The following is a 9074-nucleotide window of genomic DNA, read 5'->3' as shown; positions in this document are numbered from 1 at the left end:
CCAAAACAATGTTCAACTCATTTAACTTAAAAACTACTTTATTTATCCCAAAAGAGAATTAAAAGTTGAGGACAGGAAGGAGCTCCACTAGCAGTCAGTGTTGCAGTCTTGCAAAGACTCTGAGGAGGCCTCTGACTGAAGACTGTTGCTAAGTGACCATCATGACATGCTAACAGCTCAGTATCCAGGAAACAGAGTCGATATTCCACAGTAACATGTCTGCCTCTGCTGATCCGTCTCCTTTGCTTTTGCCGCTCCTCTTTAAATCTGGATGTAGTCAGAAAGATGTTGGAGTTGGAGATAAGACCCCTGCAGATGCATGGAAGAGACAGTTTGACCTTCCTTCTCTTTGGCATCAAAATAAATTTACTATATTCTGTTTATCTATTTGTTTGTTTATTTTTGTGTCATTTTTATGCCCTTTATTGTTTTTCAGTTTTTGTATAAACTACAGTTTAATTTCTCACCTCCTGTCCATCAGAACAATGAACTACATTAGCGATAAAACAGTTCTTCTTATTGAAGCTGTTTATTTGTGTAAAAGCATTTTATTTTGAAGGGCCGGTGACCTTGTTTCCGGTCAACCTGACTGGCTGCGCAGCCGCAGATTAGATGACGCAGCGGAGTCTCTGCAGGTGGTTGTTGGCTCACCTGTTGGAGGATCATCGGATTACTGACACGCGACCCCGCTCATGTCACAAGAGCGCATGCGCAGTCAAACCGCAGACTGAAACCGTTTCCTCCAAGCGGCCATGTTTTCCTGGAAGCTCAGGTTTCTTTCTGAGCTTCTCTTAGGACTTTTTCTCTAATTTCAAATCAAGAATCAAACTGAAGATTTATTTAATTGTAGATATTATTTTATAATTATAGTAAAAGTGGGTGTAGAATACAAAATGATTTCCAAAGGACAGTTCGCTGAAAACAGTTTAAAAGTCAACAGTTTCTGAAATTAAACATGAAAACTGACTGAACTGAATGATGATGCATCTCTGACTAAATCAGCAGTTACACTGTAAAAACTGACTGCAACCTGAAGTTAAATGCATTTTATCTCTTAAACTCAAGTTATTATAATTACACAGGTTTTCAAATGTTTAACTTGTAGTTTTAAAATTATCCTAATTGTTTAATAAGAATCAAAATAAAACATTTAAAATGTTGTTTTTTGTCACTTCATGGAGAGAAAGATTAGATTATTCATTCTGTAGAATATGATTTTATGTTTAAAATAATCCTGATTTCAATCCTCTGAGTTGTTTTATATTAAAAGAATCTTCAAAACTTAACAGGACAGTTAATCTTCTTACAGGGAAATATGAAAGTCTGGGCTAAGATTTTTACTTGACGTCAATAAAGAAACAGACAAATAAAAACAAATTATTATCCAAACTGACTGATTGTTATCCTGAAATAAGTTTAGTTTCTGTTTTATCTTGACTTAAAGTCTGGACTCAGGTGATGTCTGTTGGTTTATTATTCAAATAAAAGCAGAAGCATCTGCTGCACATTAACAGAAACAACTGAACCCAGTATGTAAAGTTTCTCTATCATGATAAAGAAGCGGCTTCGCAGAGAGAGCGGTGCATCATGGGAAACAGGATGCGCCGGGTGGGTCCCCGAGGCCCACCTGCTGATACCTTCACACAAAATTTACATACGGCTCTTCTGTTAGAGGTTCAAGATAATTCATGATCAAACATTGATCTGAAAATGTTCTGAAAACTAAAACTGGCAGCAAAAAGCAGAGAAAAGCTCAGAACTTCAGAAACTTTCTGCGATGTGGGTCAGAATAACCACGTTAAAGCAAACAGGGGACATTTGTTCCAGTTAAAAAAAAATTAAAAATGCTAAATAATTTTACTGTAAATCTTTCATTTTTGTTATTTAAATATGCAGTATTTTCATAAAACCAGAAACTAAACATTTATTGTACATGTTGAAAACGGTTTCAGATATTTTTGTCAATAAAACAAAGGTGTTAAGTTTTCTAACTGTTTTTGGTTTGAATATTTTTGTTGGTTTAGAAAATATTTTTAGTCTAATTTCAGCAACAAAAGGGAAAAGTTTCTTCTCAACTTACTGCCGTCTTATCTAAAGTTTCTCTCTGGGTGCTCAGGTCTGTTGAGTAAAAGGTTTCTGGATGTTTGTGGCCCAGTCAAAGTAAAACAAAAAAATGTGGCTCATAAAAGAAAGGATATTTGTGTTGTACTGAACATTTTCTGTTTGATAAGATCTCATCCCAAATAAGTATCAGCTCCACTTTCAGCTACTGCAGTCAGGGCCACAAAAAATTATTCCAAGGGCCACAAATGGTTTCATCCCCCATCAACCCACCGCAGCTCCTTCAGACTAGCCAGCAGCAATTAGCAAACGCCTGATGAAACTGCTGAGCTCATTATAGGAGCTGCTGCTCAGTGAAACGCTGGTAAAAACGTTAAAGGGTTAATAGAGGAGCCATGTTGGGATGACTTCCAGGAGGCGGGGCTTCAGAAAGAGCAGGAGGTTTTAAAGAAACAGAGGCCCAATTTCAATGCGTTAAATAATAATAATAAAAAAAATCTAATTTCTTTTTTGTTGTATGCAGCATTTTTACTCATTTTATAGCTCCTAATTATTCTATACAATGCACTATGTGGCTGGAAAACACATGGTACTGGCCCTTTAACTGTTTATTACTCATCCATTAACAGGTTTTCCCGCTCTGATTGTGTAGTTCGGGTTCTGGCTGTGCTGTGAGAGACTCGGGTCCAGCTGTGGGCTGTAGTTCGGCTGCCCTCCTGCAGGTCCAGCTGCAGCAGCAGCAGCTGCAGCCTGTTCCGGTCCTCCTGAGCTCTGTGTGGTGCTGTCTCTCTCTCTCCGCTCTCCCTCAGCACACCGTCTCCATCGCCTCCACCAGCAGCGGACTGAGCAGGCCCCTCACAGCCGCTACTCGGTGGCCCCCAGCCGGGCTCGTTTCCAGCCGCAGACCCCGGCAGGTGAGACTGCTGCTGGTTCCCCGGAGACCCGCGGGGCCCCCCCGAACCCCCCATCTGGAGGCCAGAGTCACGGACCGCTCCGCGGGGAACGAACCGGGGCTGTGATGAAACCATAAACAGAGTGCGCCACGCACGCTCACACGCACACAGACACAGAACAACCGGGCCCAGACCGCGCTTGAACTTGGCCCCCCCTGTGTGGGTGCAGGGGCCGCGGAAGCATCGGCCCTCCGCGGCGCTTCGGGGACCGTATTGTCTGCGGAAGGCTGACGCGCTGCTCGCGGCGGCCGCTGCGCTGTCAGACGAGGAAGTGAGGCTTCATACACGCCCATCGGAGCCAGCCGAAGCAGCGGAGAGCCGTTCATCAGATAACAGCCGCGGGATTGATCAACATGCGCTCCGCTTCTGATGGACAGCTGCGGGGATAAACTGCGCCACGACGCCGTTTTCCGCAGGTAGGTGAGCGGAGCGCGTTACGCAGAGCGCCGGACGGCTCCGGCGTCAGACCTCAGCGTCGTGAAGGCCTGGCTCCATCTTTTTTTCGGTCTTTTTCTGATAGTCACATGCATGCTCTCTGGCCTAACTGTCACCAGCGTGCCTTAAAGCGGGGCTGCGGGGCCAGATGTCAGCATCTGGAGCGGCACCTGTCTGCCTGGGGACGGGGCTGGACCGAACGGAGCCCAGCCTGCGCACATTGCTCACATTTGGACCCGAATCCGAGTTTTCACCCATATGTGGATCTTTAGCTGGGTCTCCAGCGTGCAGAGCGACCACAGGTTTCACCTGTTCACTAACTCCTCACAAAAATCACAAATTATAGGCATTAATGTAACATTTGAAAGCAAAACGTGTCCAATTTATGGGAACATTTTCAGTGATTTAGTTCTTCAGTTAGGAATAAATCCAAACTGCATAGAAAAACAGAATAAATAGACACAGTAGAAGCATGAAAACAGCTCCAATATTATTGGAAATATATGAAAAATAATAAAACACTGTGTGAAAATATAAAAATAATGTGCAGTTATTAGAAATATATTCCGTCATAACCCAATAGATGTGCAACTGGTTTGTTGGTTCTTTTTGAAATAAATGTCCATAATGTGCATTAAACATGTCCAAGTCCGATCTTTTCACATCCTAAAAATCCGATCTGAGTCATTTCCACATGTTGAACTGAATCCGATTATTTTCATGTCACATTTCATCAAACCTTGACGTCATAATTCTGCACTAAAAGAAGTCAGACAAGTAAATCTGGAGGTAAAAATCATTTATTAATTAGATTTATGAACTTCTAGAGGGATATTTATTTATAAACAGCGGAACCTGACTGCAAGAGACGACCTGCAAACGGCCAATGGTTGCCATGGTTACCCACATTTATTAACATTAGCTAGCATTTTAGCAGCATCCACAGTAGTTGATCATCACAGCGTAATAAAATACGTTATGCTTCCAAACTGAGATGAGTGACACATTAAAGACCCAAACGCCTCACAGTCTGGTGAGTTTGACAGAGAAAATGGCGCCAGATGTTATTCAATAAGCAATTTTATTCACGGTAATTTCTTAATGAGATGTGGAGTCCCTCCAAATAAGACAAACATATCCACGATGAGCAATGGGGGCTTTAATAGTTTCCTAAAATGTAAGTGTTCATAAGAAAATTAAAAAAGAAGAACGGGATTCATATGTGCAATGGACAAGTTTAACACAACCATTCCCTCCTGTTTTGGTCACAATTAGCGGGAAAATGAAAACGTAGCTGCAGTTATCATCTGGAATTACAATGCAGCAGGTTGAACCGGAGGTAGTCCTAAAAATAAAACCTCTGACATCTGCAGATGGCGCAAAGCTGTGCGGGAGTTGCGCCAGGTGAAGAGATCTGGCGCCAGGTTGAAATGTATTTTATTTGTCTGAATGTAAATAGTTCAACAGTTAGAACAATGCATTCTGCCTTCTACAGACAATTTTAAATCATAAACTGCCGCAGTTTTTTAAAATCAGTTTTCCAAACTGCCCTTCATTTTCAAATATCCGTTTATATATTTCTAACGGCCATTTTGTTATTTCTGTTTACGTGTCTTGTTTATTATGACGTGTGGTGCTGCTTTCTTAGTCAGGTCCCTCTAGTGAAAGCGATATTGATCTCAATGGATTTTTATCTGGTTAAATAAAGGTTTAATGAAAACCTTTAGTTAAGACATGCGCAGTAGGGTACCTGTTGACGCAACGTGACGTCACTTGACAGAAGCCGCAGTTAATTTTCCACTAGGGGCCATCAGATGTAGTCCTACTTTGTTTTCATCAGCTTCCTTCTTCTTGTTTTGATCTTTTGATTATTGAACGAACATTAAAATCTATCAAAAGATGGCGGCGTCCATTACTACTTCCGTAAACAAAGCGCTGCTGTGTGACGTCAACGTTCTTCTCCTGGGTCGTAAAGCGTTCACACAGAAGACTGATTGGGGTCGCATTTAATTTGTAGAATGACAAAAAAAATTGGATTTCTGTAAGAAATCGTAATTGAATTGTGTGAAAAGATATTCTTGGTGGTTTTTTTTGTTTTGTTTTTTTACACTGCTCCATTTTGTTGTGATGATAGATAGATAGATAGATAGATAGATAGATAGATAGATAGATAGATAGATAGATAGATAGATAGATAGATAGATAGATAGGCTGACAGACAGATAAGATTTTGATCTATTTTTAACAAAAACCTGCTGAATCAATGTGTTGCAGCTTGTTGCAGCAACACATCAAACCAAGTCAGAGCAGAGCCAGGCCGGAGAACAGGAAGTGGTAAAAGTTTCACTGATAGACAGGTGACAGAGAGGTGTTACAACTGTTTCAGAGACTTCTCCTTTGCAGAAAACCGTGTTTATCGTCAGCTTTTTTTTTTTTTTTAGCTCTAATCAGTTGGAAATTGTCATAAAAACCCATGTTTGATTCAGAGTTCAGGAACAGATTAACACCACTAATGAGCTAGCTTACTTTAATGAGTTGTTGAACAACTCTGCCAATACCACATGTCAAAACAACAGCAATCAAATAAAAGGAGCAGAGCTGATGTGCACCAGTGGGTGTTTCCTGTTCAGTCTGGTCCAGCTCCCCAGCTCACCGGTCGCTTTGTTTGAGTTCAGACGGTTCACTATCACTGCTTTCATCTTGGGGGCTGCTGTGCCTTAGCGCTAACCGCTAACTGTTTTATACCTGCAGCATCACAACTCCTGGGTCGCAGAGATGAGTCCAGCTAGTCTGAGCTGAAACTCTAACACAACTGAAGGTGGAAAATGCATAAAACTCTTGAGGATCAAGAATTGTTGTGCTTCAAAGGTTCCAGATGCAAACTGTCTCTAAAAGAGCAAGAAAGTTGGTGAATAACCTGCTGGGTTCAGGAACTGAGAGAAACTGTGAAAATACTGCAGATACTGGAGAGTTCGGCTGTTGGAGATTAAAATGAGACCATCTGGGTTTAAATGGATCCAAACACTGAGAACCAGGCAAAAGGAACCAAACAGGAATCAAACCAAACTCAAAAAAGAGCCGATTGTCCCACATCCCCTCCCTCCTCCTGGTAAAACTCTGCAGTTACAGAGTTTTATATCTGTGTAAACATTGCATCATGTGTAACACAAAGCATCGCTGTCATCCTGATCTGCACTAAGAGAAAATAAATGCATCAGAGATGATGATCAAAGAGGCTTCAAATGTTTCAGCTGCACCAACAATTAAAACGATTAATCATGACAAATCAATTATTCAAATAATCATCAACTAATTTAGTAATCGATTAATCATTAACTGGATTAAAAAAGGTAACTTCCTGCAAGAACAACATATTCAGAACAGCAATTAAGCCAAAACTGTAAAAAAATATATACACATTTTGCATTTAAGACAAAAATAATCCCAATATGAGCTCAGCACCATAGACAGCAGAAAGGTCTGAGCCTTTCACACGTTGATGTTAGAAGGATTTTTAGCTTCAGATTCATTAGAGGAATTCTGTTATTGTACCTTGGGAAAAAAAATAATTTTCCTATTTTAAAAAGGAATTTAGTTAATTTTTATTTACATATTTAATGCATTTCAAATATTGCATAGAAAGTCTCCAGAATGTGGCAATTTCTTTACCCGATTAATGGTGAGAATAATTGATTTCTGAAATAATCGGTAGTTGCAGCCCTTAATATCACCTTTAATACTAAAAGGCTTTAAGATTTGATGTTTTACATTTTAAGCTAGTTTATTTTATGAAAACATTAAACTTTTTCTGCATTTTTCTAAAGCAGGTAAATAAAAATGAGCTTAACATGAAATACCAGTAAAAAGACGCCAACCAGTTTAATTCTCCATTATTTAACTAGAAAACATAAAGTCAGGTGTAGTTTGAACTGGAAACCATTACAATGTTTTCTAACTGCTTTGTAGGAGGAATTGTTGCCGAATTTCGACTGTAATTTCAGCCACTTTGTATAGAAACATGATTAACCAGTCATAGAAATATGACAGTAATCAGTGAATTATTTATAAATAAACAGAAATGGATTGAAAATTTATATTAAAGATTTTGATCTGGCTAGTAGACATAAAATGAATAATAAATAAAAAAGTTAATCAATCTCTCATAATCCAGGCTATTTCTTCCAGTTACGTTCTTCCAATGTTTTAAGGTGGTCTGGAATTTAAGGCGGCTTTGTTCTGAATGAGCGAAGCCAGTTTTTCTTTTAGCCAGACAGCGATGGATTAAATATGTAAACAGGGAGGTACACGAGTGATTCCTGGGCGGCCATCGGTACGGTCGGCTTGGTGACACCCGACACCGTCAGTGTAAACTTCAGCTGAGCGTTCTGGTCGCAGCCAGAGGAGAGGTGGACCCCACGCTGTGAAAAATGTCCTCTCACACCAAAATAGCAGCGACACAATCACAGCAAGTCAGGTGGTTTTATTTGGGTCCATTTAGATCACGTTTTTACTATGATTTATGACAAAAATAGATGAAATCCGACGGTAACCAGCAGGAAATCAAATATATGTTAAAAATAAACAACCTGCAGGAAGGAAGGAGCTGCAGTAACAGATCATTGATGTCTGATCTGGAGCATAAAGGTATTAACATACCAGCAACTGCTGCTGCTAATCAATCCGGGTAGAGTTATAAATAGGGCCAGGACTTCAACGCATTAATTCTGACTCCTTATTTACATTGATTCTAATGTAAATTAGAATCAATGTAAGTTCTGACTCCTTATTTACATTGATTCTAATGTTTTAATATTTTTAGTGCAATTGTTTGCATTTTTTTTTTTTTTTGTTCAAGCCAGAACCTTTGTATTTACATGTTTCTGGTACGCTTGTAAATCTGATGCACATCCGCAAACAGCAGCGATGGAAGAGTCTTCTCTCGGCCAACTGGGGGTTAGTTCTGCCTCTGAACGATCTGATTGGACGCTGAAAGAGAATATTGTTGTCTTCAAGTTGTGCTAAAAGCAGCTAGCCTATCAGCAAAGCCTAAAATAGCATCTCAATGCTAAACATGTAGCAGCTAATGCTAATGTCAGCGTCCACATTTCTAAAGAAGCTCCATGAATGATCAGAAGTTTCTGGAACTCTGGAAAGATGAATGGACAGAATAAAACTGAAACAATCTGATTGTTTCAACCATCTATAAAACTATAAACATTTTTGTTGTTGAGTTCATAAGTTTATTTATTTAATAATTTAGCAGCAAAAAGGGTTTTTGAATTGGAAAAGTTTATTTAGTCAATAAATAGTTTTCAATTCAAATGTGATTAACTTAATACAGAAGTTGATTAAACACTTTAATCGAGTCCCACCACTAGTTTTAAAACAATTCGCTGGATGACAGGGTGTACTTACTTTGTTTAGACGTTTTGGTTCGGACAACCAATAATTTATTGGTCGGATGTTTTATTCCCTGATTCTCAGGAGTGAAAAGTCAAGTCTGTAGATTAGTGGTGGCCATACTTCCACTAGTGCGCTAATAGCGGAGCTAACACACTTCCACTAGTGCGCTAATAGCGGAGCTAACACACTTCCACTAGTGCGCTAATAGCGGAGCTAACACAC

Source organism: Poecilia formosa, unplaced genomic scaffold, assembly GCF_000485575.1.
Source record: "Poecilia formosa unplaced genomic scaffold, Poecilia_formosa-5.1.2 Scaffold713, whole genome shotgun sequence".
Lineage (NCBI taxonomy): Eukaryota > Metazoa > Chordata > Actinopteri > Cyprinodontiformes > Poeciliidae > Poecilia > Poecilia formosa.
Note: the sequence above shows the minus strand (reverse complement) of the source record.